Below are 27,999 nucleotides of genomic sequence, written 5' to 3'. Positions count from 1 at the left end.
TTCAGCTCAGCTTTAACTGCTGCCTCACTAATGGTGTGACATTCAGGGTCCTTATCTGTAAAACGGGAGCCACAGGGCTATTGTGAGAAGCGCATGAGACACGTGCTAAGTCCTGAGCTGGGTTCCAGGGGCGCTGGGAACCACGCCGGAGCTGTGCAGCCTTGCCCAGGCTCTCACCAAGGCAGGAGGTGCCCTTTTTGTTTCTTCGTCCCGTGCGTGAGCGAAGGGCGCAGCCGGCGGCAGGCGGTGGCTGAGCCTGGCGGACGCAGGCTCTGGCGGGGCTCCCAGGGCGCGGGGGCGGAGGGGGCTCCACCAACACGCTCTCGCTCTCCTTTGGCGGGCGGACCCTCTCCAAGGTCCGAAGGCTCTCCTGGACACACACGAAACTCTTCAGTGTGGCTGCTTTGGGGGGCGAAACGGGCAAGTCCGTGGGAAATTCTCCCTTCTTACTACTATGAACACTTCCAACCGTGGTTTCTACTACCTTGTCATTTTTTCCTTTCTCTTGTTTTATTCAAGTACAACATGCATCCTGGAAAATGAACACGTTTTCTGCTGCTGCTATTTTCCCACGTTACCAGCCCCCGGAACAAGACGGTTCACGACCAGCCCTAGTCCCTGGCAGCTCCCCACTGCCCCCCCTCCCCCACTCACTCCCCGACCGTCCAAGGCCGGTCGCGCTCCTGACTTCTAACAGCAAAGACTAGTTTTGATTTTATATACCAAACGGAACCAGCCACTATGCACCCTGCGTTTGTCCTCTTTTTTCAACATTAGGTTATCGGATTCATCTGAATTGTTTCACTGTATTTGAGAGTTATCTTCGAAACTTGAAAAAAAAAAGTCCCTAGATCCCCACATCGTAAACACTTTATTTCACTACCTAAAGCACTCGCGGTTCTCCGCCCCCAGCCTCCTCGGGGGTTCCGCGGGCCCCCACAGCGGGAACCGAGCTCCAGCGCCGCTTCCTTCGCCCCCTCGGAGGCTCGGTCTGCGGCTGCGCAGAGCGCCCTGCGCGGGGAGGGTTACGTGACGGCGACCGGCCCCCTACATGGCGGCCTCCTGCGCGGCTCTGCTGCTGACGTCCGTGTCTCTCTGCCGCTGCTGCTCCTGGTTGCGTAACGGCAGCGCGGACGCGCGGCCCGGCACGTGATGGTCGTGGTCCTGGGCGACGTGGGCCGCAGCCCATGCATGCATCACCACGCGCTGTCGTTGGCCAAGTGCGGCTTTTCCGTGACCCTGGCTGGGGTTCTGCAGTGAGTGCCCGGAGATCTGGGAGGGAGGTTGCTCTCTCAGACTCTGACCCTATGGCTTTGACCGCCGCAAGAGGGCCGGGGCGGGACGCCCCTCTTTTCTCCCCGCCTCTGGGCAGCTCTCCGAGATTGGGCGAGCCGGGTTCCTGCCCAGCCTCTACCGGGTGGGTCTCCGGGAACAGCGAGCGTTAATCGAGCGCCTGCCCTGTGTCGGGACTGGCTAAGCTAAGTGAGCTCGTTGCATAGTACCGATGCTCCTAGTGTGTGGACAGATAGACTGGCATCAGGCACGTGTGACGGTAGAGCCAGTGCTAGTGGCCACGTCTCGTTGGGGCTCCTGTTGTCAGGCTGGGTCTGAGCGGATAACTTGTCTCCTGAGCATTCCTCAAGTTCAGTGCAGAATTCTACAGACAGGAGATGTTTTATTTGCACCGCATGTCCAGGTTTTCCCCTCACTGTGTAGCAGCAGGGGTGTCTGCTCCTCCATCTTCCTCCATGTTGACATCTTTAGAGGGTAGCTCAACCCTCTCTGTCAGACAGAAGCACTGGTTGCCCTTGGTCCCTGTTGAGAGTCTCCTATCCCAGGGTGAGGGAATGGAGTGGGACTTACCAGGGTTCTCCCTGTGGTGAGATAAATCCACTAAGCAGGGAATCTAGATCAGTTTGCAGTGCCAGGTATTGTGTTAAGTAAATAAAGATGTTAAGATTTGGCCCTCCCGTCTGGAGTATTCTAGTGGAATCCAGATAGGAACTGGTGTTGTTCTGTGTTCTGGTTGCTGAGGAACAGAGAGAGGTTTGGAAAAGTCTTATTTTTCAAAACGCTATGATTCAGCCTGTTGGGGGTCATCAGACTTTGGACAGGATTACCCTGTCCAATACATTAAAGGGGACATCTTTTCCAGACTCCAAACACCACGATGAGCTATTGCAGAGTGACAGAATTCAGATTGTGAGTTTGCCAAAACTTCAGAGACTTGCAGGTAGGATGCGGTCAACTGCAGATGGCCTTGAATCAGTGCATGTGTGTGTGGAATCTGCAAATTGCCAAATTTGGTAGTGACAGCTGTTTTTTGACTTGCAGTTGGGCCCCACATTCTCCAATATGGAGTCAAAGTTGTATTTCAGGTGGTGCACTTTCTGTGGAAGTTGATGTGCTGGGAGCCGGCAGCCTACATCTTTCTCCAGGTATGTCAGCGTCACCTCCCTCTGTGAGAACCACTGTTAAGTTTTCTCTACTTTCCAGCCTTTAAAAAATGTACTCATTGGTAAATAGATTGCATATTTGCATGTGTATATAGACTTCTGAAAACATGAGTAGAAGCTAATGGTCATGTGTCCATTTTTTTTTTAGATGACCCATCTGTTCTATTTTTCTGTGTATTATAGAGTCTTACATTGTATTTATTACAAATCAAAGTGTTTCATATATGTTAACTTATTTAATTCCTAATAGTAATCTGAAGAAGCAGGTTCTTGTATTGCCTGCATTTTAGCGATGAGGAAACTAGACCCAGAGAAGTTCTGTAAGCAGCCCGTTGTCACACAGCTTGGAAGTGCTGGAGTCAGGATTTGAAGCAGGTAGTCAGTCGGATTCTGAAGTAATACTCCGAAACTCTTATCGTAACTGCTAGTTAACATATAGAAGCATCTTCTTTTCATTGGCTGCATTGTATTCCACTATGTGATGTACCCTAGTGTATTTAGTGTCATCGTAGTGGACACTCAGATGTGTCCTGATTGTTTTTTTACTTTTACAAATTGTACAGTGAAGAGCATCAGTGAACATACTTTTTTTGCAGTTTCTTCCTTTGGGTAAATTCCTGTGGGTTGAAGTGCTTGGCCAGAGTTCATGCACTTTTAAAATGCTCTGGTGTATTGCTGGATAATCCTAGAGTAAGTTTGGGTCAATTTTTCCCCCATGCAATGGGGATGCCTCTTCCCCTGTGTCCTTACTACCATCAGCTATGGTTAGGTGTTTTAGAGTTTGCATTCTAATAGACAAAACATGCACCTCTGTTCCATTATTCATCTCCTTGATTATTGATGATCTTGGACTTCTCAGGTTGGCCGATTTTTATTTATTTTTTGGTGAGGAAGAAGGGTCTTTCTTCTGCTAATCAATTATCCAGAGCTTTGTAAAGATAATTAACGCTTTGCCAAGTTTGTTGCAACTGTTTTCACTCAGTTTATTGTTGACAGTGACCCAGGTTTCCTCCCTTTCATTCAAGCCTCTCTTTCTCAGAACCCACTGGGCTTGCCTGCCATTGCCATATGCTGGTTTGTGGGCTGCCTCTGCGGGAGCAAGCTTGTCACTGACTGGCACAGCTATGGCTACTCCATTATGGGTCTGGGGCACGGCCCCCGCCACTGCCTTGTGCTGCTGGCCAAGTGGTGAGTGTCTAGGAGGAGTGTGCATACACCTTCCCCAAACTGCCCTAGGACGAAGGGTCAGCACGGAGTCTCAGTGAAGCTGGTTCTCCATGTGCTCCTTGGTAAGTACAAGGCTGAGCAGTTAGGCTGCTGCTCATTACAAGTGACAGAAACAGGCCTAAGTATAGAAGGGCGTTTGTTTTCTTACTTTTGCAAACATAAATTTGCATGAAATTGCAAGTCCAGAGAAATGGCTGATTTTGAGCTCAAAAGGGTGTCATTTGGGACCCCTGTCATCTCTTTCCACACTGCCTCCTGGAGGTGCTTCTCAGGGGTGGGGAGCTCCCCTAGCTCTCACCCCCCTGCAGATAGTATGCCTCTCTTACTGGCTCATGCCCACCTGCTGTCCTCTGACCCCACTGAGGCTAGGGCGGAGTTGGGGGCTGTTGTAGTACCCCGTTGTCTCAGGCTTGGAGGAAGGGCTCAACTGCAAGAGCTGGGTACACCCAGACCAGATCCCCAAATAAAATCTGGGAGCTGCTGCTGGACGATGGGGATGCAGGCCACAGTCTACTGCAGCTGAGACAGGGAGAGAGAAGGGCCTGTGGGAGCAGGTTGGACACGGAGCGGGAAGAGTCGTTCGTGTTCTGAGCCCGAGTGTGTTACATCTCCCTCGGTGGACCTCAGGCCATTGGCCAGCTGCCACCTTCCCAGATGGTCGTTTCCCTGGCAGTGGTAATGGCAGCAACAAACAGTTGTTGAGCACTTGCTGCATGCCAGGCCCATTATCCCATTCAGTCCACACTGCCCCCTTCAAGGATGTCCTGTTACTAAATACTTCACAACTTAGAAAACCGAGGCTGACCAAGGCTGAGAGCCATTATGCAGCTATTAAGTGTGAGGACCAAAATTTAGTCCTTGGCACTCCAGTTCCAGAGCCTTCTCTGCCTCAGGGAGGAACAGGCTGAGATGCACCAGAAGCTTTACCTAACCTTGAGTTGCTCCTTCCCCAGTTCTTTTTCAGTTCTGCCCATGAGGGGGCTTGAGTCTCAGTTGGGAGCTAATCTGTTGTTAACTAACATTTGCTAAATTCCCCTTATAATGCATGGAGCCCCATGGCCTTTGCAGTCAGCAGTGCAGTGTGTTTAAGATTTAATAAGGTCTTTATTGTATTTTTTCTTTTTGTGGCAAGAGAGACTGGATTTTCTCTTCTGTAGTGATACTTGGTTTCCTTTTAAAGTAACTGTTGAAGCTGAAAGATGATAGGACATAAAGAAAGATGTAAAGGAAAAAATAGTACAGGTGGAACTCAGAGAATGCAGACTCTGGGAAGGTGCCTCACCAGCACCCGATTTAGACCCCAGCTCCGCAGGTGCTGAGTCACACTGCGGGGTGGTAGCAGAGATGCTGGTCATAGGCCGGGATTCCCAGCTGACCACTGATAACATCTTTGCAGGTACAAGAAGATCTGTGGACCCCTGTCCCACCTGAACTTGTCTGTAACCAACGCGATGCGGGAAGATCTGGCAGAGAGCTGGCCTATCAGGTAGGGGCCTGGGGAAGCGAGGGGTCCGTGCATGGTTCATCCCAGCTGCAGTGCCTGCTTGTCATGTTGGCAAGGCATCTAGAAATACCCAGAGGCCTGGCAGATGATTACTGGTTTTGGGAAGCTGAGGATGGAGGCTGGAGCTTCTTTCCCAGCCAGCCAGACAGTCCCCACAGTTTTAGTCTTAGGACAGCTCTCTGTGTGTCCCCAAGTAATTCTAAACCTCCTTACTGTCATCTTGGATCCCCTAAGCACCCTTATTTTCTGGATCCTCCTGGGCTGTTTGTTCTGAAGGTCTTTTCCACCCCTCCCTAGAGTCTCTCAAATGATCTCCTTGCAGAGCTGTGACCGTCTACGACAAGTCAGCATCTTTCTTTAAAGAGATGCCCTTGGACCTGCAACACCAGCTCTTCATGAAGCTGGGCTGAACCTACTCTGTATTCAGGGCCTGGTAGGTCTGTGTCTTCAGGCATTAGCTGCCTTCTCTTGTGCTTACTGCTGTCGCGTTTCTTCCCTGTCTCCTCTGTTGCTGTCTGACCTCCCCGTCTCCTTGCTGCAGACATGGGAATTCACTAATCCAGGGGTTGGCAAACAGTGGCTGCAGGCCTGCCCCCTATCTTCATAAATAAAGTATTACTGGAATGCAGCACATTTATTTTATGTGTGTCCATGGCTATTTTTGTACTACAACAGGAGACCTGAGTTTTGGAACAGAGACTGGATGTCCCCCAAACCTAAAGCATTTAGTCTCTGGCCCTTTAAGGAAACGTTTGCCCTGTGCTAAGCCGGGGGCATCCTTACCTCCTGCTTGTAGGTTCCTGGCTCTGGCGAGGTCTGTGGACCTGTGTGTTCTCTGGGGTGTCTCACTGGCTAAGAGGAGGCCCTTGGTGCAGCTCTTCACACAGCTGGTCGTTTGCTGCTTTCAGTGACCAGTTGGGTATCGTGTCTTCATCCTAAGTGAGGAAATGATAAGAATAGTAAGCCCCATGAAGGTAGGGGCTAAGCCCTGAGAATACAGGAGTCTTGTTTGCTGTTGTGACCTCAGCACCTGGCAACAGAGACATATATTTAGAGAAAGGAAGCAAGGCCTCGGGGCGTAGGGTTGGCCTGGTGGCTGTGATGTGGCCGCACTACCAACCTTCGGAGCCTGTGGGCCTTACTCTGGTGGGAGATAGCAGTCCTGGGGCCCTTGGGCCAGCTCTGTGGCATCTCACAGCCTTTGTCTGCTCCATCAGCTCAGAACCCTCGGACCCGGCCTTGGAGAGGTCAGCCTTCATGGAGCAGTTTGCTCAGAGCGGGATGGTGACACGTCTTGGAGGGCGGCCAGCCCTGTTAGTCAGCAGCACGAGCTGGACAGGTCTCAGGACCCTCCTGTGCACTTGGGGCTCATTTGCGTGGCTGGCTGAGCCTAGGTTCTCCTTGCCCTGGCAGTTTGTGCCCCATATAATGAGAAAGGGGAGGGCTGAGCTCGGAGAGCCACCTGAAAACTGGCCTGTGACACTCAGCTGTCTTTTCTTATAGAAGATGAAGACTTCTCCATCTTGCTGGCTGCGTTAGAAAGTAGGTGTGTGGCCGTGATCAAGAGCTGGGCTAGTCAGGGGCTATTGAGCTGTGAGGTGCTTGCGCAGCCTTGCATGGCGTCCTCTGCAGCATGTTCCTGCCCCCAGAACACTGGGTGGGCCAGCCTGAGGACATGGGAGGTGGAGGTGGCAGCTACATTCCCATTTGGGTCACTGGGTGGCCAGCCGTAGATCTGAAGGACTGCCTCCGGGAGAGTGAACCTGTGATTAGGAGTGGTGTCCCTCCTCGGCTCTGCTGCCCCCTCCCAGGGTCTGAATAGATGATTCTGGTTATCCTTTATTGTTTTTTTTTTTAACTGAAGGGTAGTTGACGCACAGTATTACATTACATTAGTTTCAAGTGTACAACACAGTGGTAGAACATTTATATACATAATTCTAGGTTCCAGCTATCACCCTACCAAGCTGTTACAATATCTTGACTATATTCCTTATGCTATACATTACATCCCGGTTACTTATTTATTTTACCATTGGAAGTCTGTCCTTTTTTTTTTTTTTTTTTTTTTTTTTTTTGTGAGGGCATCTCTCATATTTATTGATCAAATGGTTGTTAACGACAATAAAATTCTGTATATGGGAGTCAGTGCTCAATGCACAATCATTAATCCACCCCAAGCCTAATTTTCGTCAGTCTCCAATCTTCTGAGGCATAACAAACAAGTTCTTACATGTAGAACAAATTCTTACATAATGAATAAGTTACATAGTGAACAGTAGTACAAGGGCAGTCATCACAGAAACTTTCGGTTTTGCTCATGCATTATGAACTCTAAACAGTCAGTTCAAATATGAATACTCATTTGGTTTTTATACTTGATTTATATGTGGATACCACATTTCTCTCTTTATTATTTTTAATAAAATGCTGAAGTGGTAGGTAGATACAAGATAAAGGTAGAAAACATAGTTTAGTGTTGTAGGAGAGCAAATGTAGATGATCAGGTGTGTGCCTGTAGACTATGTGTTAATCCAAGCTAGACCAGGGCAATAAAACATCCACGGATGCAGAAGATTTCTCTCAGAACAGGGGGGGTGAGGTTCTAAGCCTCACCTCTGTTGATCCCCAATTTCTCACCTGATGGCCCCCCTGCGACTGTGCCTGTCTTAGGTTGTCCCTCCCTTGAGGAATCTTACCCGTCTCTGGCTAACCAGTCATCTTCCGGGGCCATACAGGGAAATGTGAAGTTGGTAAGTGAGAGGGAAGCCTTATTGTTTGAAAAGGTTAGCTTTTTACTTCTTTGCATATTTATGCCCTGTGGCTTCTATGCCCAGCATTTGTCTTGAGGTATCTTTACCACTTGGAGGAGTTATGATACTCGGTAAATTTGATATGAGGCACGAATTCTATTTAAGGGTTGTAATTAGGAAGGAAGAAGAAAAGCTATAGAAGTAGCAGGCGGAAGAAAACATGGGAAGATTGATTATTTCTTTGACAAATCTTCTTGTAGAGTAACTTCAGCATATATAGGTTTTAAGCTACTACTTAAATTGCGCACACACATTAACATAATAGGAGTATAGTTACATAACCAAAGCATATCTGTAATTACCAGCCATCTCCAGTGAAACCAAGAAAACCATTAAGGCACCTTAGGCATTTGTGAAAACTTATCTATGATATGGTGGATATTGTCCAACTGAACTTGAACAGTCTGAGAGAAATCAGACAAATTAAAACAACCCATTCCTGGGGACTGTTCACATGCCATATGTTCTTTTAACAGTAAATAGTCTGTAGTTGTAAGAGTTTGGAGCGCTACAATTTGCACTTCTCCAAATTCTTGGTTGAGTTCCAACAGTATAGATCCAGTCAAATTTGTTGTTTTACTGTATGCACAGGCCAGCTTAGATATCTCCTTCCTCATTCCCATGGCAAGTCCAGGAACTGGTGGGATGAGTGCATCTACAGCTGTAGCAGTGCGTGGATCTTTGTTGGGGTTTTTTGATGATCATCTTCTGGCATGAGTCTTCCAGAGAGTGCAGATGTTGGAAGTTCTTTTTCATATCGTATCTTAGTTCATTTTCGGGGTAGCCCAATTAGGCTTTGATCCTCTGTATAAACACAAACAGACCCTTTGCCTACACTTTTATATGCCCTTTATACCCTTGTGTAGAACTCGTTGGAGGTTACCACACAGGAACTGCCCTTTTTTTTTTTTTTTGCTTTGTTTTTGGTATCACTAATCTACACTTACATGACGAATATTATGTTTACTAGGCTCTCCCCTATACCAGGTCCCCCCTATAAACCCCTTTACAGTCACTGTCCATCAGCATAGCAAAATGTTGTAGAATCACTACTTGCCTTCTCTGTGTTGTACAGCCCTCCCTTTTCTCCTACCCCCCCATGTATGTTAATCTTAATACCCCCCTACTTCTCCCCCCCTTATCCCTCCCTACCCACCCATCCTCCCCAGTCCCTTTCCCTTTGGTACCTGTTAGTCCATTGTTGAGTTCTGTGATTCTGGTGCTGTTTTGTTCCTTCAGTTTTTCCTTTGTTCTTATATTCCACAGATAAGTGAAATCATTTGGTATTTCTCTTTCTCCGCTTGGCTTGTTTCACTGAGCATAATACCCTTCAGCTCCATCCATGTTGCTGCAAATGATTGGATTTGCCCTTTTCTTATGGCTGAGTAGTATTCCATTGTGTATATGTACCACATCTTCTTTATCCATTCATCTATTGATGGACATTTAGGTTGCTTCCAATTCTTGGCTATTGTAAATAGTGCTGCAATAAACATAGGGGTGCATCTGTCTTTCTCAAACTTGATTGCTGCGTTCTTAGGGTAAATTCCTAGGAGTGGAATTCCTGGGTCAAATGGTAAGTCTGTTTTGAGCATTTTGATATACCTCCATACTGCTTTCCACAATGGTTGAACTAACTTACATTCCCACCAGCAGTGTAGGAGGGTTCCCCTTTCTCCACAGCCTCGCCAACATTTGTTGTTGTTTGTCTTTTGGATGGCAGCCATCCTTACTGGTGTGAGGTGATACCTCATTGTAGTTTTAATTTGCATTTCTCTGATAATTAGCGATGTGGAGCATCTTTTCATGTGTCTGTTGGCCATCTGTATTTCTTTTTTGGAGAACTGTCTGTTCAGTTCCTCTGCCCATTTTTTAATTGGGTTATTTGTTTTTTGTTTGTTGAGGCGTGAGAGCTCCTTATATATTCTGGACGTCAAGCCTTTATCGGATGTGTCATTTTCAAATATATTCTCCCATACTGTAGGGATCCTTCTTGTTCTATTGATGGTGTCTTTTGCTGTACAGAAGCTTTTCAGCTTAATATAGTCCCACTTACTCATTTTTGCTGTTGTTTTCCTTGCCCGGGGAGATATGTTCAAGAAGAGGTCACTCATGTTTATGTCTAAGAGGTTTTCGCCTATGTTTTCTTCCAAGAGTTTAATGGTTTCATGGCTTACATTCAGGTCTTTGATCCATTTTGAGTTTACTTTTGTATATGGGGTTAGACAATGGTCCAGTTTCATTCTCCTACATGTAGCTGTCCAGTTTTGCCAGCACCACCTGTTGAAGAGACTGTCATTTCGCCATTGTATGTCCATGGCTCCTTTATCAAATATTAATTGACCATATATGTCTGGGTTAATGTCTGGATTCTCTAGTCTGTTCCATTGGTCTGTGGCTCTGTTCTTGTGCCAGTACCAAATTGTCTTGATTACTATGGCTTTATAGTAGAGCTTGAAGTTGGGGAGTGAGATCCCCCCTACTTTATTCTTCTTTCTCAGGATTGCTTTGGCTATTCGGGGTCTTTGGTGTTTCCATATGAATTTTTGAATTATTTGTTCCAGTTCATTGAAGAATGTTGCTGGTAGTTTCATAGGGATTGCATCAAATCTGTATAGTGCTTTGGGCAGGATGGCCATTTTGACGATATTAATTCTTCCTAGCCACGAGCATGGGATGAGTTTCCATCTGTTAGTGTCCCCTTTAATTTCTCTTAAGAGTGACTTGTAGTTTTCAGAGTATAAGTCTTTCACTTCTTTGGTTAGGTTTATTCCTAGGTATTTAATTTTTTTTGATGCAATTGTGAATGGAGTTGTTTTCCTGATTTCTCTTTCTGTTGGTTCATTGTTAGTATATAGGAAAGCCACAGATTTCTGTGTGTTGATTTTGTATCCTGCAACTTTGCTGTATTCCGATATCAGTTCTAGTAGTTTTGGGGTGGAGTCTTTAGGGTTTTTTATGTACAGTATCATGTCATCTGCAAATAGTGACAGTTTAACTTCTTCTTTACCAATCTGGATTCCTTGTATTTCTTTATTTTGTCTGATTGCCGTGGCTAGGACCTCCAGTACTATGTTAAATAACAGTGGAGAGAGTGGGCATCCCTGTCTAGTTCCCGATCTCAGCGGAAATGCTTTCAGCTTCTCGCTGTTCAATATAATGTTGGCTGTGGGTTTATCATAGATGGCCTTTATTATGTTGAGGTACTTGCCCTCTATTCCCATTTTGCTGAGAGTTTTTAACATGAATGGATGTTGAACTTTGTCAAATGCTTTTTCAGCATCTATGGAGATGATCATGTGGTTTTTGTCTTTCTTTTTGTTGATGTGGTGGATGATGTTGATGGACTTTCGAATGTTGTACCATCCTTGCATCCCTGGGATGAATCCCACTTGGTCATGGTGTATGATCCTTTTGATGTATTTTTGAATTCGGTTTGCTAATATTTTATTGAGTATTTTTGCATCTACGTTCATCAGGGATATTGGTCTGTAGTTTTCTTTTTTGGTGGGGTCTTTGCCTGGTTTTGGTATTAGGGTGATGTTAGCTTCATAGAATGAGTTTGGGAGTATCCCCTCCTCCTCTATTTTTTGGAAAACTTTAAGGAGAATGGGTATTATGTCTTCCCTGTGTGTCTGATAAAATTCCGAGGTAAATCCATCTAGCCCAGAGGTTTTGTTCTTTGGTAGTTTTTGGATTACCGCTTCAATTTCGTTGCTGGTAATTGGTCTGTTTAGATTTTCTGTTTCTTCCTGGGTCAATCTTGGAAGGTTATATTTTTCTAGGAAGTTATCCATTTCTCCTAGGTTTCCCAGCTTGTTAGCATATAGGTTTTCATAGTATTCTCCAATAATTCTTTGCATTTCCGTGGGGTCCGTCGTGATTTTTCCTTTCTCATTTCTGATACTGTTGATTTGTGTTGACTCTCTTTTCTTCTTAATAAGTCTGGCTAGAGGCTTATCTATTTTGTTTATTTTCTCGAAGAACCAGCTCTTGGTTTCATTGATTTTTGCTATTGTTTTATTCTTCTCAATTTTATTTATTTCTTCTCTGATCTTTATTATGTCCCTCCTTCTGCTGACCTTAGGCCTCATCTGTTCTTCTTTTTCCAATTTCGATAATTGTGACATTAGACCATTCATTTGGGATTGCTCTTCCTTTTTTAAATACGCTTGGATTGCTATATACTTTCCTCTTAAGACTGCTTTTGCTGTGTCCCACAGAAGTTGGGGCTTAGTGTTGTTGTTGTCATTTGTTTCCATATATTGCTGGATCTCCATTTTGATTTGGTCATTGATCCATTGATTATTTAGGAGCGTGTTGTTAAGCCTCCATGTGTTTGTGAGCCTCTTTGCTTTCTTTGTACAGTTTATTTCTAGTTTTATGCCTTTGTAGTCTGAAAAGTTGGTTGGTAGGATTTCAATCTTTTCGAATTTACTGAGGTTCTTTTTGTGGCCTAGTATGTGGTCTATTCTGGAGAATGTTCCATGTGCACTTGAGAAGAATGTATATCCCGCTGCTTTTGGATGTAGAGTTCTATAGATGTCTATTAGGTCCATCTGCTCTACTGTGTTGTTCAGTGCCTCCGTGTCCTTACTTATTTTCTGCCCAGTGGATCTATCCTTTGGGGTGAGTGGTGTGTTGAAGTCTCCTAGAATGAATGCATTGCAGTCTATATCCCCCTTTAGTTCTGTTAGTATTTGTTTCACATATGCTGGTGCTCCTGTGTTGGGTGCATATATATTTAGAATGGTTATATCCTCTTGTTTGACTGAGCCCTTTATCATTATGTAGTGTCCTTCTTTATCTCTTGTTACTTTCTTTGTTTTGAAGTCTATTTTGTCTGATATTAGTACTGCAACCCCTGCTTTCTTCTCACTGTTGTTTGCTTGAAATATGTTTTTCCATCCCTTGACTTTTAGTCTGTACATGTCTTTGGGTTTGAGGTGAGTTTCTTGTAAGCAGCATATAGATGGGTCTTGCTTTTTTATCCATTCTGTTACTCTGTGTCTTTTGATTGGTGCATTCAATCCATTAACATTTAGGGTGACTATTGAAAGATATGTACTTATTGCCATTGCAGGCTTTAAATTCGTGGTTACCAAAGGTTCAAGGTTAGCCTCTTTAGTATCTTACTGCCTAACTTAGCTCGCTTATTGAGCTGTTATATACACTATCTGGAGATTCTTTTCTTCTCTCCCTTCTTGTTCCTCCTCTTCGATTCTTCATATGTTGGGTGTTTTGTGCTGTGCTCTTTCTAGGAGTGCTCCCATCTAGAGCAGTCCCTGTAAGATGTTCTGTAGAGGTGGTTTGTGGAAAGCAAATTCCCTCAGCTTTTGTTTGTCTGGGAATTGTTTAATCCCACCGTCATATTTGAATGATAGTCGTGCTGGATACAGTATCCTTGGTTCAAGGCCCTTCTGTTTCATTGTATTAAATATATCATGCCATTCTCTTCTGGCCTGTAGGGTTTCTGTTGAGAAATCTGACGTTAGCCTGATGGGTTTCCCTTTATAGGTGACCTTTTTCTCTCTAGCTGCCTTTAACACTCTTTCCTTGTCCTTGATCTTTGCCATTTTAATTATTATGTGTCTTGGTGTTGCCCTTCTTGGATCCTTTCTGTTGGGGGTTCTGTGTATTTCCGTGGTCTGTTCGATTACTTCCTCCCCCAGTGTGGGGAAGTTTTCAGCAATTATTTCTTCTAAGATACTTTCCATCTCTTTTCCTCTCTCTTCTTCTTCTGGGACCCCTATAATACGGATATTGTTCCTTTTGGATTGGTCACACAGTTCTCTTAATATTGTTTGATTCCTGGAGATCCTTTTGTCTCTCTCTATGTCAGCTTCTATGCGTTCCTGTTCTCTGATTTCAATTCCATCAATGGCCTCTTGCATTCTATCCATTCTGCTTATAAACCCTTCCAGAGTTTGTTTCATTTCTGCGATCTCCTTTCTGGCATCTGTGATCTCCCTCCGGACTTCATCCCATTTCTCTTGCGTATTTCTCTGCATCTCTGTCAGCATGTTTATGATTCTTATTTTGAATTCTTTTTCAGGAAGACTGGTTAGGTCTGTCTCCTTCTCTGGTGTTGTCTCTGTGATCTTTGTCTGCCTGTAGCTTTGCCTTTTCATGGTGATAGGAATAGTCTGCAGAACTGGGACGAGTGACGGCTGGAAGGACTTCCTTTCTTGTTGGTTTGTGGCCCTCCTCTCCTGGGAGAACAGCGGCCTCTAGTGGCTTGTGCTGCGCAGCTGCGCGCAGACAGGGTTTCTGCTTCCTGCCCGGCTGCTATGGAGTTAATCTCCGCTGTTGCTGTTTGCGTGGCCTGGCTCGGGCAGCTACTCCAAAATGGTGGAGTTGCGTTGGAGCAGGAGCTGCTGGGAGGCTATTTATCTCCGTAAGGGGCCTCCCTGGTCCCTGCAGCCCAGGTGTTAGGGTGCCCAGAGATCCCGGATTCCCTACCTCTGGATTAAGTGACCCGCCCTGCCCCTTTAAGACTTCCAAAAAGCACCCGCCAAAACAAAACAACGCCCACCAAAAAAAAAGAAAAAAAAAATTTTTTTAATTAAAAAAAAAAAAAAAGTTTTTAATTAAAAAAAAAGGTGGTCGTTCGTTTTTCTTTATTCTCCGGTGCCAGCCTCAGGCCTCTGCTCACCGGTCGGTCTTTCTGCCCTGTTTCCCTAGTATTGGGGTCCCTATCCCTTTAAGACTTCCAAAAAGCGCTCGCCAAAACAAAACAGCAAAAAAGCAAAAAAAATGGTCGCGCGCTTTTCTTATGTCCTCTGTGGCCCAGCCTCCAGTGCCTGCTCACTGTTCTTGCTGCCCTGTTTTCCTAGTATCGAGCGCCCTGCACTCTGGCCCGGATGGCTGGGGCTGGGTGCTCGGCAGTCCTGGGCTCCATCTCCCTCCCGCTCTGCCTATTCTTCTCCCGCCGGGAGCTGGGGGGAGGGGCGCTCGGCTCCCGCGGGGCCGGGGCTTGTATCTTACCCCCTTCGCGAGACGCTGGGTTCTCTCAGGTGCGGATGTGGTCTGGATATTGTCCTGTGTCCTCTGGTCTTTATTCTAGGAAGGGTTGTCTTTGTTATATTTTCATAGATATATGTTGTTTTGGGAGGAGATTTCCGCTGCTCTACTCACGCCGCCATCTTCCACCCCCTCCTCCTTTATTGTTTTAAACACAGAGTTTGAACAGCTGGTCCTGGATGGGGAAAGCCTTCCTTCTCTGGTCTGTGTGATAACAGGTACCGCCTGGGACCATCCATGTTCCGTATTAAATGGGGTTAGTGGAGTGGGTAGAAGGCACCTGCCTTTATTGTGAGGACTGCCTTCCCCACGTCAGGCACATGATGTTTCTTGTCTCGTTATTCCTCACTACCACTCTCTGATGTAGGGTTTTCTACACCAGCTTGACAGAGGGAGAAACTGAGGCTCAGAGGGGCCTCATACAGGGCATAGAGTCTAGTTGAATCTCTTAGAGCATGATCTCAGTGATCCTGGGGCTTTCCACTTCTGCAGTGATTCCCAGGCATCTTTCTCTCTCTCTTTTTTTTTTTTTTAAAGAAAGAATTATATTGTCCCATGTAAAACTGCTTCCAGAGTAGGCCAGTGGAGAGAAGCAGAGTATGGCTGGAGGAGGAGGGTCCTGGGTCAGCTGCCCCACCCTGCACATTGGGCCTTGTGGCTCCTGGGGGCAGCTGGGGGCCCGCTGCACATGCTGGGGCACAGGACGGCCCATGTGAGCAGCTGTATCAGTCGGCATTCTGGTGCCTGGCCGGTTTATCCTGACCACCTCCCCAGCACAAGGCCCGCTGGGTACAGGTTCCTGGGGGGCAGGGCTGTGGACTCAGTAGTCAGGGCTCACACCCCTGGGTGTGGGACTTCTGCTCATGCCCTCGCAGGGGCTTGTCAGGCCTGGGGTTGGGATGGGGCCAGAGATGGGCCCAGTGCAGTGACTTGTATTTTCTGTGCAAGGCAAAGGTCCTCTGAAGGAGTATTACAGCCGTCTTATCGACCAAAATCATTTCCAGCACATCCAGGTCTGTACACCATGGCTGGAGGCTGAGGACTACCCCCTGCTTCCAGGTAACAGCATCCAGCAGGAGGCCTGCAGCGAGAGGGCTGAGATTTGAAAAGGAATTCTGGGGCAGGGGGACAGTTTTTCTGAAAGAGGCCAGGTAGTAAATATTTTACCAACCTGTCTCATAGTCTGTTTTCACAGCCCTTTAAAAATTAAAAGCCATTCTCAGCTCAAGGGCCATGCATATACAGGCCTCAGCCCTACCTTGGGCCCTGCTCTAGGGGCCATCTGGGGCAGGGAGATGCATCTTCCAGAAACCTGTTGGAGGAGCTCTTGGATGAACTGCAGGCCATGGGGCTGATTCCTGGTGGGCCCAGGAGCTGTTCACCCAGGGATTCTGAGAGGGTTACATTTGTTTGGCCTCATGTGCTCCATTTAGTCTTGCTCTTCCACCCATCTGGGCAGAAGGACTGGGTGTTGGGTTGTGGCCCGTTCCCTGAGTCTGGGAGGACAGTGTCAGGGAGGTGCAGGGATGATGCACAGACAGTGCTGACCATCCCAGCAAGAAGCCTCTGCCCTCATCCTCTCGCCTTCATTACTCTGGGGAGGGGAGTGCCGGCTGGCTGCCCTGTGACTTCTAGGGCCTCACCTTCCAGCGGCCGGAGCCCTTGGTAGGCAGGACTTTCCTGCCAGTGTTGTGATGTGAGGTTGTCTATTTGGCTTTACTTTTACAGTGACAGCTGGTTCTCTCTCTTGGGTCTGCTGTGTGTTCTTTTTCTAACAAAATGAGCTGTTTTAACCGTTTTTCCATTTTTAAGTGTGTATCCAGCTCAGTGGCATTAGTTGCATTCACAGTGTTGTGCAATCATTACCACTATTTCCAAAACATTTTCATCACGCCATGCAGAAACTTTGAACCCATTAAGCAGTAAATGCTATGGATTCTTTTAAAATACATTGTGGTTAAGTAGAAAAGAGCAATTAGTTTAAGTAAAAATACTAGTGTCAGGTGGGTAGTTTTCAGATAGGGCTGAATGGCCAGGAATGACAGTTGGGAAGCGCCTCCGTGCCATTAGTTACATTCACCCTGTGCCAGGTTGCTTGGCCAATTCCAGTCACTTGTGGGGCTAGGGGCGCAATTATCCATTTTGTACTTCCCACCAAAGGTGTTGATCCAGTTATTTGGGAATTTGTGTGCACAGGGAGCACAGCCAGCGCTCTGATGGCCCCTTGCTCTCACCCCGCAGGGTCGGTGGACCTGGGTGTGTGCCTGCACAAATCCTCCAGCGGCCTGGACCTGCCATGAAGGTGGTGGACATGTTCAGGTGCTGCCTGCCTGTGTGTGCCCTGGACTTTCAGTGGTAGGAGCAGAACCGAATCTTCCGGGAGTTAGGTTCTCATTCAGCACCTGGGGGTGGGCGGTGGAGGGAGGGACCAATGCAGTCAGAATTGCTCCAGGAATGTCGCTGCCTCCCCATCCATGCCATACGGCTAGGTGGCCCTCGACATTTGGAGCTTTTGTGGTTCTTGAGGGTGGGCTGTGCCCCACTGAGGAGCTGGCTTCCACAGAGCTCATACTGAACAGAAAGTAGTGTCTTAGTACTCTGCTCAAGGGGGGCTCGTGTTCACAGGATAGACTGGTGCCTGGCCCTGCCTGCACAATTTACATGGTTTTTATTTTCCTCTATCCCTGTTGTCAATCTTATACAGTCAATTTGAATTAGTTAAATGAGCATAATTCCCTGTCTCCACTCTTCCTGGAAAAGCTGGGCATTGGAGAGGGTAGTGTTAGAAGAGGCCCTAGAAACAGTGGCCCCACCAGGTGCTCAGAGCCGGCCTTTGAATGGGACACACAGGATATCAGACCTGAGCTCTGGACACATAGGGATCAATCTCCACTGGTTATCCAGCCTTGTGTGCTGAGCCTCCCTCCAGGGCGGTTGTCTTTTACTTCATTTCTCTGCTGTGGAATTCAGACAGAAATGTAGAACTCACTGAGTATATTCTTACAAGAGCGTGTAGCAGAAAAGGTCCAAATCCTTTTACTGCCTCTCCTTTCCAGAATAGGTTTGGATTTTTAGTGTGTATCTATCCAGTTTTTATTTTTTATTCACACTCCGAATCTAAGAACAGATTGACTGAAACAGGACTGACTGTTCCTGGCCCTCACTTAGCCTGTGGGTCGGGGGGTGGAGTGCAGATCTCGGTGGGCACACGGACTTCTGTTTTCTTCTCCAGGCAGCTCTTAGGCCTCCCTCTGTTCTTTCTCCACAGCTTACATGAACTCGTGAAACATGAGGAAAACGGCCTGGTCTTTGAGGACTCGGAGGAACTGGTGGCTCAGCTGCAGGTAGTCATGTCCAGGCTAGGGCTCCGAGGGTTTGGGGCCTGGCACCATGCCACGCTCCCTGATGTCTGCTCCTGCAGGGGGGCAGATCTCTGCGGGCCTGGGTGAAAAGCTGAGGGAGGGTGCAGTGGTCAGAGGCTGGGCCTCCATGGATTTGGGAGAATTAGGGCTCGCCCCACCTGCCCTCTAGGTTTATGGGCTGATACCACACAGATGGCACCAGAGCCAGGCGGATCCTGTGTGCTATTTGGGGAATGATTGGATCCAGGAATGGAGAGTGAGAAGTGAAGAGCTTCCTGGACCAGCCTTGTGAGATGAGTGGGAGTCTTTAAAGGATACTTATTTATTTATTTTTATTTTGTTATCATTAATTTACAATTATATGAAGAACATTATGTTTACTAGGCTCCCCCCTTCACCAAGTCCCCCCCACACCCCGTTACAGTCACTGTCCATCAGCGCAGTAAGATGCTGTAAAATTACTACTTGTCTTCACTGTGTTCCACAGCCCTCCCCATTCCCCCCGCTACATTATACATGCTAATCGTAATGCCCCCTTTCTTTTTCCCTGTCCTTATCCCTCCCTTCCCACCCATCCTCCTCAGTCCCTTTCCCTTTGGTAACTGTTAGTCCATTCTTGGGTTCTGTGATTCTACTGCTGTTTTGTTCCTTCAGTTTTCCTTTGTTCTTATACTCCACATATGAGTGAAATCATTTGGTACTTGTCTTTCTCCACCAGGCTTATTTCACTGAGCATAATACCCTCTAGCTCCATCCATATTGTTGCGAATGGTGGGATCTGTTTTCTTCTTATGGCTGAATAATATTCCATTGTGTATATGTACCACCTCTTCTTTATCCATTCATCTACTGATGGACACTTAGGTTGCTTCCATTTCTTAGCTATTGTAAATACTGCTGCAATAAACATAGGGGTGCATCTGTCTTTTTCAAACTGGGCTGCTGCATTCTTAGGGTAAATTCCTAGAAGTGGAATTCCTGGGTCAAATGGTATGTCTATTTAGAGCTTTTTGAGGAACCTCTGTACTGCTTTCCACAATGGTTGAACTAATTTACATTTCCACCAGCAGTATAGGAGGGTTCCCCTTCTCCACAACCTCGCCAACATTTGTTGTTGTTTGTCTTTTGGATGGTGGTGATCCTTACTGGTGTGAGGTGATATCTCATTGTGGTTTTAATTTGCATTTCTCTGATGACTAGCGATGTGGAGCATCTTTTCATGTGTCTGTTGGCCATCTGAATTTCTTCTTTGGAGAACTGTCTGTTCAGTTCCTCTGCCCATTTTTTAATTGGATTGTTTGCTTTTTGTTTGTTGAGGTGCGTGAGCTCTTTATATATTTTGGATGTCAATCCTTTATCAGATGTGTCATTTATGAATATATTCTCCCATACTGTAGGGTACTTTTCTGTTCCATTGATGGTGTCCTTTGCTGTACAGAAGCTTTTCAGCTTGATATAGTCCCACTTGTTCATTTTCACTTTTGTTTCCCTTGCCCAAGGAGATATGTTCATGAAGAAGTCGCTCATGTTTATGTCTAAGAGATTTTTGCCTGTTTTTTTCTAAGAGTTTTATGGTTTCATGACTTACATTTGGGTCTCTGATCCATTTCGAATTTACTTTTGTGTATGGGGTTAGACAGTGATCCAGTTTCATTCTCTTGCATGTAGCTGTCCAGTTTTGCCAGCACCATCTGTTGAAGAGACTGTCATTTCCCCATTGTATGTCCATGGCTCCTTTATCGAATATTAATTGACCATATATGTTTGGGTTAATGTCTGGAGTCTCTATTCTGTTCCACTGGTCTGTGGCTCTGTTCTTGTGCCAGTACCAAATTGTCTTGATTACTGTGGCTGTATAGTAGAGCTTGAAGTTGGGGAGTGAGATCCCCCCCCACTTTATTCTTCCTTCTCAGGATTGCTTTGGCTAATTTGGGGTCTTTGGTGTTTCCATATGAATTTTTGAACTATTTGTTCCAGTTTGTTGAAGAATGTTGTTGGTAGTTTGATAGGGATTGCATCAAATCTGTATATTGCTTTGGGCAGGATAGCCATTTTGATGATATTAATTCTTCCTAGCCAAGAGCATGGGATGAGTTTTCCATTTGTTAGTGTCCTCTTTAATTTCTCTTAAGAGTGTCTTATAGTTTTCAGGGTATAGGTCTTTCACTTCCTTGGTTAGGTTTATTCCTAGGTATTTTATTCTTTTTGATGCAATTGTGAATGGAATTGTTTTCCTGATTTCTTTCTATTAGTTCATTGTTAGTGTATAGGAAAGCCACAGATTTCTGTGTGTTAATTTTGTATCCTGCAACTTTGCTGTATTCCGATATCAGTTCTAGTAGTTTTGGAGTGGAGTCTTTAGGGTTTTTTATGTACAATATCATATCATCTGCAAATAGTGACAGTTAAACTTCTTCTTTACCAATCTGGATTCCTTGTATTTCTTTGTTTTGTCTAATTGCAGTGGCTAGGACCTCCAGTACTATGTTGAATAACAGTGGGGAGAGTGGGCATCCCTGTCTTGTTCCTGATCTCAGAGGAAAAGCTTTCAGCCTCTCGGTGTTCAGTATGATATTGGCTGTGGGCTTATCATATATGGCCTTTATTATGTTGAGGTACTTGCCCTCTATTCCCATTTTGCTGAGAGTTTTTATCATGAATGGATGTTGAATTTTGTCGAATGCTTTTTCAGCATCTATGGAGATGATCATGTGGTTTTTGTCCTTCTTTTTGTTTATGTGGTGAATGATGTTGATGGATTTTTTAATGTTGTACCATCCTCACATCTCTGGGATGAATCCCACTTAGTCATGGTGTATGATCCTTTTGATGTATTTTTGAATTCGTTTTGCTAATATTTTTTTGAGCATTTTTGCATCCACGTTCATCAGGGATATTGGTCTTTAATTTTCTTTTTTGGTGGGGTCTTTGCCTGGTTTTGGTATTAGGGTGATGTTGGCTTCATAGAATGAGTTTGGGAGTATTCCCTCCTCTTCTATTTTTTGGAAAACTTTAAAGAGAATGGGTATTATGTCTTCTCTGTATGTCTGAGAAAATTCCAAGGTAAATCCATCTGGCCTGGGGGTTTTGTTCCTGGGTAGTTTTTTGATTTCCACTTCAATTTGCTGGTAATTGGTTTGTTTAGATTTTGTGTTTCTTCCTTGTTCAGTCTTGGACGGTTGTAGTTTTCTAAGAGGTTGTTCATTTCCTCTAGTTTTTCCAGCTTGTTAGCATATAGGTTTTCATAGTATTCTCTAATAATTCTTTGTATTTCTATGGGGTCCATCGTGATTTTTCCTTTCTTGTTTCTGATTCTGTTGATGTGTGTTGATTCTCTTTTTCTCTTAGGAAGTCTGGCTAGAGGCTTATCTACTTTGTTTATTTTCTCAAAGAACCAGCCCTTGGTTTCATCGATTTTTTTCTATTGTTTTATTCTTCTCAATTTTATTTATTTCTTCTCTGATCTTTATTATGTCCCTCTGTCTACTGACCTTAGGCCTCATTTGTTCTTCTTTTTCCAATTTTGATAATTGTGACATTAGATTATTCATTTGGGATTGTTCTTCCTTCTTTAAATATGCCTGGATTGCTATATACTTTCCTCTTAAGACTGCTTTTGCTGCGTCTCACAGAAGTTGGGGCTTGGTGTTGTTGTTGTCATTTGTTTCCATATATTGCTGGATCTCCATTTTAATTTGGTCATTGATCCATTGATTATTTAGGAGCATGTTGTTAAGCCTCCATGTGTTTGTGAGCCTTTTTGCTTTCTTTGTACAATTTATTTCTAGTTTTATACCTTTGTGTTCTGAAAAGTTGGCTGGTAGGATTTCAATCTTTTGGAATTTACTGAGGTTCTTTTTGTGGCCTAGTATGTGGTCTATTCTGGAGAATGTTCCATGTGCACTGGAGAAGAATGTGTATCCTGTTGCTTTTGGATGTAGAGTTCTATAGATGTCTATTAGGTCCATCTGTCCTAGCATGTTGTTCAGTGCCTCTGTGTCCTTACTTATTTTCTGTCTGGTGGATCTGTCCTTTGGAGTGAGTGGTGTGTTGAAGTCTCTTAAAGTGAATGCATTGCATTCTATTTCCTCGTTTAATTCTGTTAGTATTTATTTCACATATGTTGGTGCTCCTGTATTGGGTGCATAGATATTTATAATGGTTATATCCTCTTGTTGGACTGACCCCTTCATCATTATGTAATGTCCTTCTTTATCTCTTGTTACTTTCTTTGTTTTGAAGTCTATTTTGTCTGATACTAGTACTGCAACACCTGCTTTTTTCTCCTTGTTGTTTGCATGAAATATCTTTTTCCATCCCTTGACTTTTAGTCTGTGCATGTGTTTTGGTTTTGAGGTGAGTGTCTTGTAAGCAGCATATAGATGGGTCTTGCTTTTTTATCCATTCTATTACTCTGTGTCTTTTGATTGGTGCATTCACTCCATTTACATTTAGGGTGATTATTGAAAGATATGTACTTATTGCCACTGCAGGCTTTAGATTCGTGGTTACCAAAGGTTCAAGGTTAGATTCTTTAGTATCTTACTGTCTAAGTTAACTCACTTATTGAGCTATTATAAACACAGTCTGATGATTCTTTATTTCTCTATCTTCTTATTCCTCCTCCTCCATTCTTTGTATGTTAGGTGTTTTATTTTGAGCTCTTTTGTGTTTCCATTGACTGCTTTTGAGGGTAGTTGATTTTATTTTTTGCCTTTATTTAGTATTTGGTTGGTCTGTTTTCTTTGCTGTGATTTTCTCTGGTGACATCTATTTAGCCTTAGGAGTGCTTCCATCTAGAGTAGCCCCTCCAAAATATGCTGTAGAGGTGGTTTGTGGGAGGCAAATTCCCTCAACCTTTGCTTGTCTGGGAGTTGTTTAGTTCCTCCTTGATATTTAAATGATAATTGTGCTAGATACAGTATTCTTGGTTCAAGGCCCTTCTTGTTCATTGCATTAAATATATCATGCCATTCTCTTCTGGCCTGTAAGGTTTCTGTTGAGAAGTCTGATGATAGCCTGATGGGTTTTCCTTTGTAGGTGACCTTTTTTCTCTCTCTGGCTGCCTTTAATATTCTGTCCTTGTCCTTGATCTTTGCCATTTTAATTATTATGTGTCTTGGTGTTGTCCTCCTTGGGTCCCTTCTGTTGGGAGTTCTGTGTGCTTCCATTGTGTGAGCGACTATTTCCTCCCCCAGTTTGGGGAAGTTTTCAGCAATTATTTCTTCAAAGACACTTTCTATCCCTTTTTCTCTCTCTTCTTCTCCTGGTACTCCTATAATGCGGATATTGTTCCTTTTGGATTGGTCACACCATTCTCTTAATATTCTTTCATTCCTGGAGATCCTTTTATCTCTCTCTGTGTCAGCCTCTCTGTGTTCCTGTTCTCTGATTTCTATTCCATTAGTGGCCTCTGGCATCTCATCCATTCTGCTTTTATGTCCTTCCAGAGATTGTTTTATTTCTGTATTCCCCCTCCCAACCTTTTCCGTTAGCTCTTGTATTTTTCTCTGCAGCTCCATCAGCATGATTATGACCTTTATTTTGAATTCCTTTTCAGGAAGATTCGTTAAATCTATCTTCCCAGGTTCCCTCTCAGGGGATGTCTGTGTGATTCTGGTCTGGATCAAAGGCTTCTGCCTTTTCATGGTGATAGAGGTAGTCGTGGGGAGTTGTCATGTGTGTCAGCTGGGAGAACCAAGTCCCTTCACGCTTGCTCGTTGCTTTCCTCTCCTGTGAGAACGGCGACCCTTAGTGGCTTGTGCTGGGGATTTGCGCACTGACGGGGTCTCTGATTCTGGCCCGGGTGACTGCAGGGAGGCTCTGTGTGGCTGCTGTCCCCTCACCATTTTTTAAACAATTAAAACCATATATTAGATTCCTTCCTGTGAAAAAAACTGACCATGTCAAGTATTAGTGAAGAAGAGGACTTGTTTGGATCATCTGGAATCATGAATATGCTGCTGGTGGAAGTGTAAGGTAGAAACCACTTTGAGGAATTCTTTGGAAGCTTCTACTAAAGCTAAACATACCCTACCCAGCAATTTTTAAATGAGGACATGGCTCTACAAAAAGACATGTGTGAATATTCGTAGCAGCTTTATTCCTAATAGCCCAGAACCAGAAAAGTCCAAACATCCCTTTACAGATAGAATGAATAAACAAATTGTGTTGTATTTATACAATGGAATACTGCTTAGCAATGAAAGAACAAATTCCTGATACATGCAACAACATAGGTGGATGTCAAAAACATGTTGGGTGAAAAATACCAGACACAGTATCTATTATATGATTCCATTTGCATTAAACTGAAGAACAGGCAAAACTAAACTATGATGATGGAATCAGAATAATGATTGGGGGTGGAGATTGATGGAGTACAAGAGCAGTTCCTGGGGAAATGGAAGTATTAAAGATCTTGATATAGGTGCTGGTTACACAGCTATTTACTCAGATAAAAATCAAGTTGCAATTTAAGACTGATATATTTCATTGAATGTAAATTATGTTTCAAGAAACAAAACCCATGCACAAAATACCTGCAGTGGTTTCTGTTTTCTGCACTGAGTTCCAGATCCTGGGGGAGGGGCCTTATGACAAGAGACCGCAAGAGAGGCTGAAAGCAAGCAGGGCACCAGCAGTGTGACAGGAAGCTGGGGCCATGGAGGGATGTGACCAGGGAGAAGTCTCCTGCGTTGGAGAGATCCATGAACTTTAGAAACTCTGAATCTAACTTTGCAGCATGCCCTGCCCATGCATTCCTTAACCTTTTTTCCTCCAAACCCCAAGTAAATGTCTGCTGCCTAGTGACTTATTTCAGTAGTTCTCAGGAAAGAAGGGCAGGATGGCAGCCGCTGTGTGGCGGATGACCTGCAACACAGGCTGATCAGGAGACCATGCTGACCACAGCGGCTAGACAGCCCTGGAGGAGCTGGCTGCAGCAGGGACTGACCCACTGGACAATGTAGACTAAGCCCCCTCCTGAGACCCCTTAGAGGTAAAGTGGACTCATACTGGACCTATTATGTCCCAGATCATAGCTTGAGTCATCTTATATGGCTGGTCAAAACTCTTGGAAGCAGAGTACTCAGAGGCCCTGTATTGGAGAAAAATTCTAGAAGAGACACTAGAATGTCACCAGCAGTTTCTCCTGGGTGGTGGCATTATGAGCATAGCTTTTGTTTTTCTTCATCAAACATTTCTATTTTTCCCTATATTAACTATGTAAGCATATAATTTTCCTCCAGCTTAATTGAGCATATCTCAATTTTTTGGTAATAAAATTAACAGTGAAAAAAACCAAAATGGTTTAAAGACAATAACAGTTTAAAAATGTATTTGAAAGAAGGGATTATGTTTTGTTTTTCAGCCTTGGAGAATTCCCTGAAAGGACTCAGACATGAGAACATGTCCCTTTTTTGGGGCCCTCTGGCATTCTCTTTGGGCCTGACTGCTCTCTGGGGCAAGATGTGAGCTGGTGGTTGCTGAGGTATCATATGTGAGCCACTGTCCTTCTTGGAGCAGTGGCCTGGGGGCTTGGGCCACCTGCCTGGGGGTGAGGTTTACTGTGGATGGGGGCTCCAAGGCCCTCACTGGGGGATGGGGAGCAGCCTGGTGTATAGGCCACTCTCTGGACTCACCCTTCTCCTAATAAATGAACAATGATCAATGAATTCTACTCATGAAATTGGGTGGGATGCAACCACAGTAAAGATAAAATAATACAGCTAGATAGGGTCCAAAGGTGATATTACAATTTTATTCTACCTTTTACTTCTTCATCTTGAAATAATTTCAGATTTACAAAACAGTTGCAAAAATAATACAAATATGTACATCTTACATAACCACAGTACAATGATCAAAACCAGAAAACTAACACTAATAGAATATTATTAATCCAAAAGCCTTAGTAAGATTTGTCATTTGTCCCATTGATATCCTTTTTTCTGTTTTGGGGTCCAACCCAGGATTCCATATTGCTCTCAGTTGTTCTCCTGTAAGCTGGAACAGCTCCTCAGTGTCTCCTTGTCTTTTATGTTCTTGACATTTTTGGAGAGTTACTCAGTAGATCCGTGCTGTCCAATATAACTTTTTCTTAACTCTGATGATAGAAATGTTCTATATCTGTGCCATCCAATATGATATGGCCATTAGCTTTATGAAAATAGCATTTGAAATGTGGCTGGTGGGACTGAGGAACTGAATTTTACATTTTATTTCATTTTAAATAAAATAGCTACATGTAGCAAGTAGCTACTGTACTGGACAAGTCAGCTGTTGAATGTCCCTCATTTTGAGTTTGTTTGATGTTTCTTCATAGTTTGCTCCAGATACGAGTTTTGGCAAAAATACCATAGATGTGAGTTGTGTCTTCCTTTGGGTCCCTGCCAAAGGTGGCAGGAAAGCACCTCAGCCAGGATTTTTATTGTGGTAAAATACATATATAACAATTCTGTAGCACTCAGTAATTCATATTGTTGTGCATCCATTACCACCATTCATCTCCAGAACTTCCCCAACTGAAACTCTCTACCGTTGAGACACTACTTTTCCATTCTCCATTGCCCCCAACCCCTGAGAACTACCACTGTACTTTCTGTTCCTGTGAATTTGATTACTCTAGATGTCCCACATAAGTGGAATCATACAATACTTGCCCTTTTGTGACTGGCTTATTTCTCTTAACATAACTGATTCAAAGTTCATCTATGTTACAGTATGTTAGAATTTCCTTTTTTTTTCCTTCATTTTTAAGGATAAATAATATTCCACATATGTATATACCACAGTTTGTTAATCCACTCATTGATTGGTGGGCATTTGGGTTGTTTCTACCTTTTGGGTATTGTGACTGATGGTGCCACGAATGTGGGCATATAGTTATCTGTTCAAGTCCCTGCTTTCATTTCTTTGGGTATGTATCCAGAAGCAGAATTGCTGGATCATACAATAATGCTTTTTTTTTTTTTTTTTGAGGAACTGCCACACTTTTCCATAGCAACTGCGCCATTTCACATTTCCACCAGCAATGTACAAGGGTTCCAGTTTCTCCACATCCTTACCAACAATTGTCATTTTCTGTTTTATTATAGCCATCCTAATGTCTTATATCTGCTATAGACAAAATGTTTGTGCCCCTCACCCCCATTCATATATTGAAAACTAATCCTCAACATGATGGTATTTGGAGGTGGGGGTCTTGGAAGGTGATTAAGTCCTAAGGGTGAAGCCCTCATGAATGGAATTAGTGCTTTCTTGAGAGAACCCAGAGCGCTCCTTTGCTTCTTCTGTCATGTGAGGACACAGCAAGAAGACTGCCTATGAACCAGGAAGTGGGCCTTCACCAGGCATCAAATCTGGCACTTTGATCTTGGGACTTCTCAGCCACCAGAACTGAGAAATAAATGTTTGTTGTGTAAGCCACTCTGTCATGGTATTTTTGTTACAGCAGCCCAAATGGATTCACACAGTATCTCACCATGTTTTTGAGAAGCTGTATTTTTTAAATGCCCTGAAAGGTCCATCAAAGACAAGATGACAGCTGCATTTGGAAGCCAGTAACCAAGACTCCCAATGTTATTCCTGCAGGCATTAGATAGGAGGTCACT

General features: G+C 44.5%; 1 pseudogene; it reads left to right on the top strand.

Annotated features, from left to right (window-relative positions):
• On the top strand, positions 1–27,814 carry LOC118912251 (chitobiosyldiphosphodolichol beta-mannosyltransferase-like; annotated as a pseudogene).
• Positions 27,815–27,999: the final 185 nt, after the last annotated feature.

The sequence above is a fragment of the Manis pentadactyla genome, chromosome 5 (genome assembly GCF_030020395.1).
Source record: "Manis pentadactyla isolate mManPen7 chromosome 5, mManPen7.hap1, whole genome shotgun sequence".
Taxonomy (NCBI): Eukaryota; Metazoa; Chordata; class Mammalia; order Pholidota; family Manidae; genus Manis; species Manis pentadactyla.
Note: the sequence above shows the minus strand (reverse complement) of the source record. Positions and strands in the feature narration are given on the sequence as shown.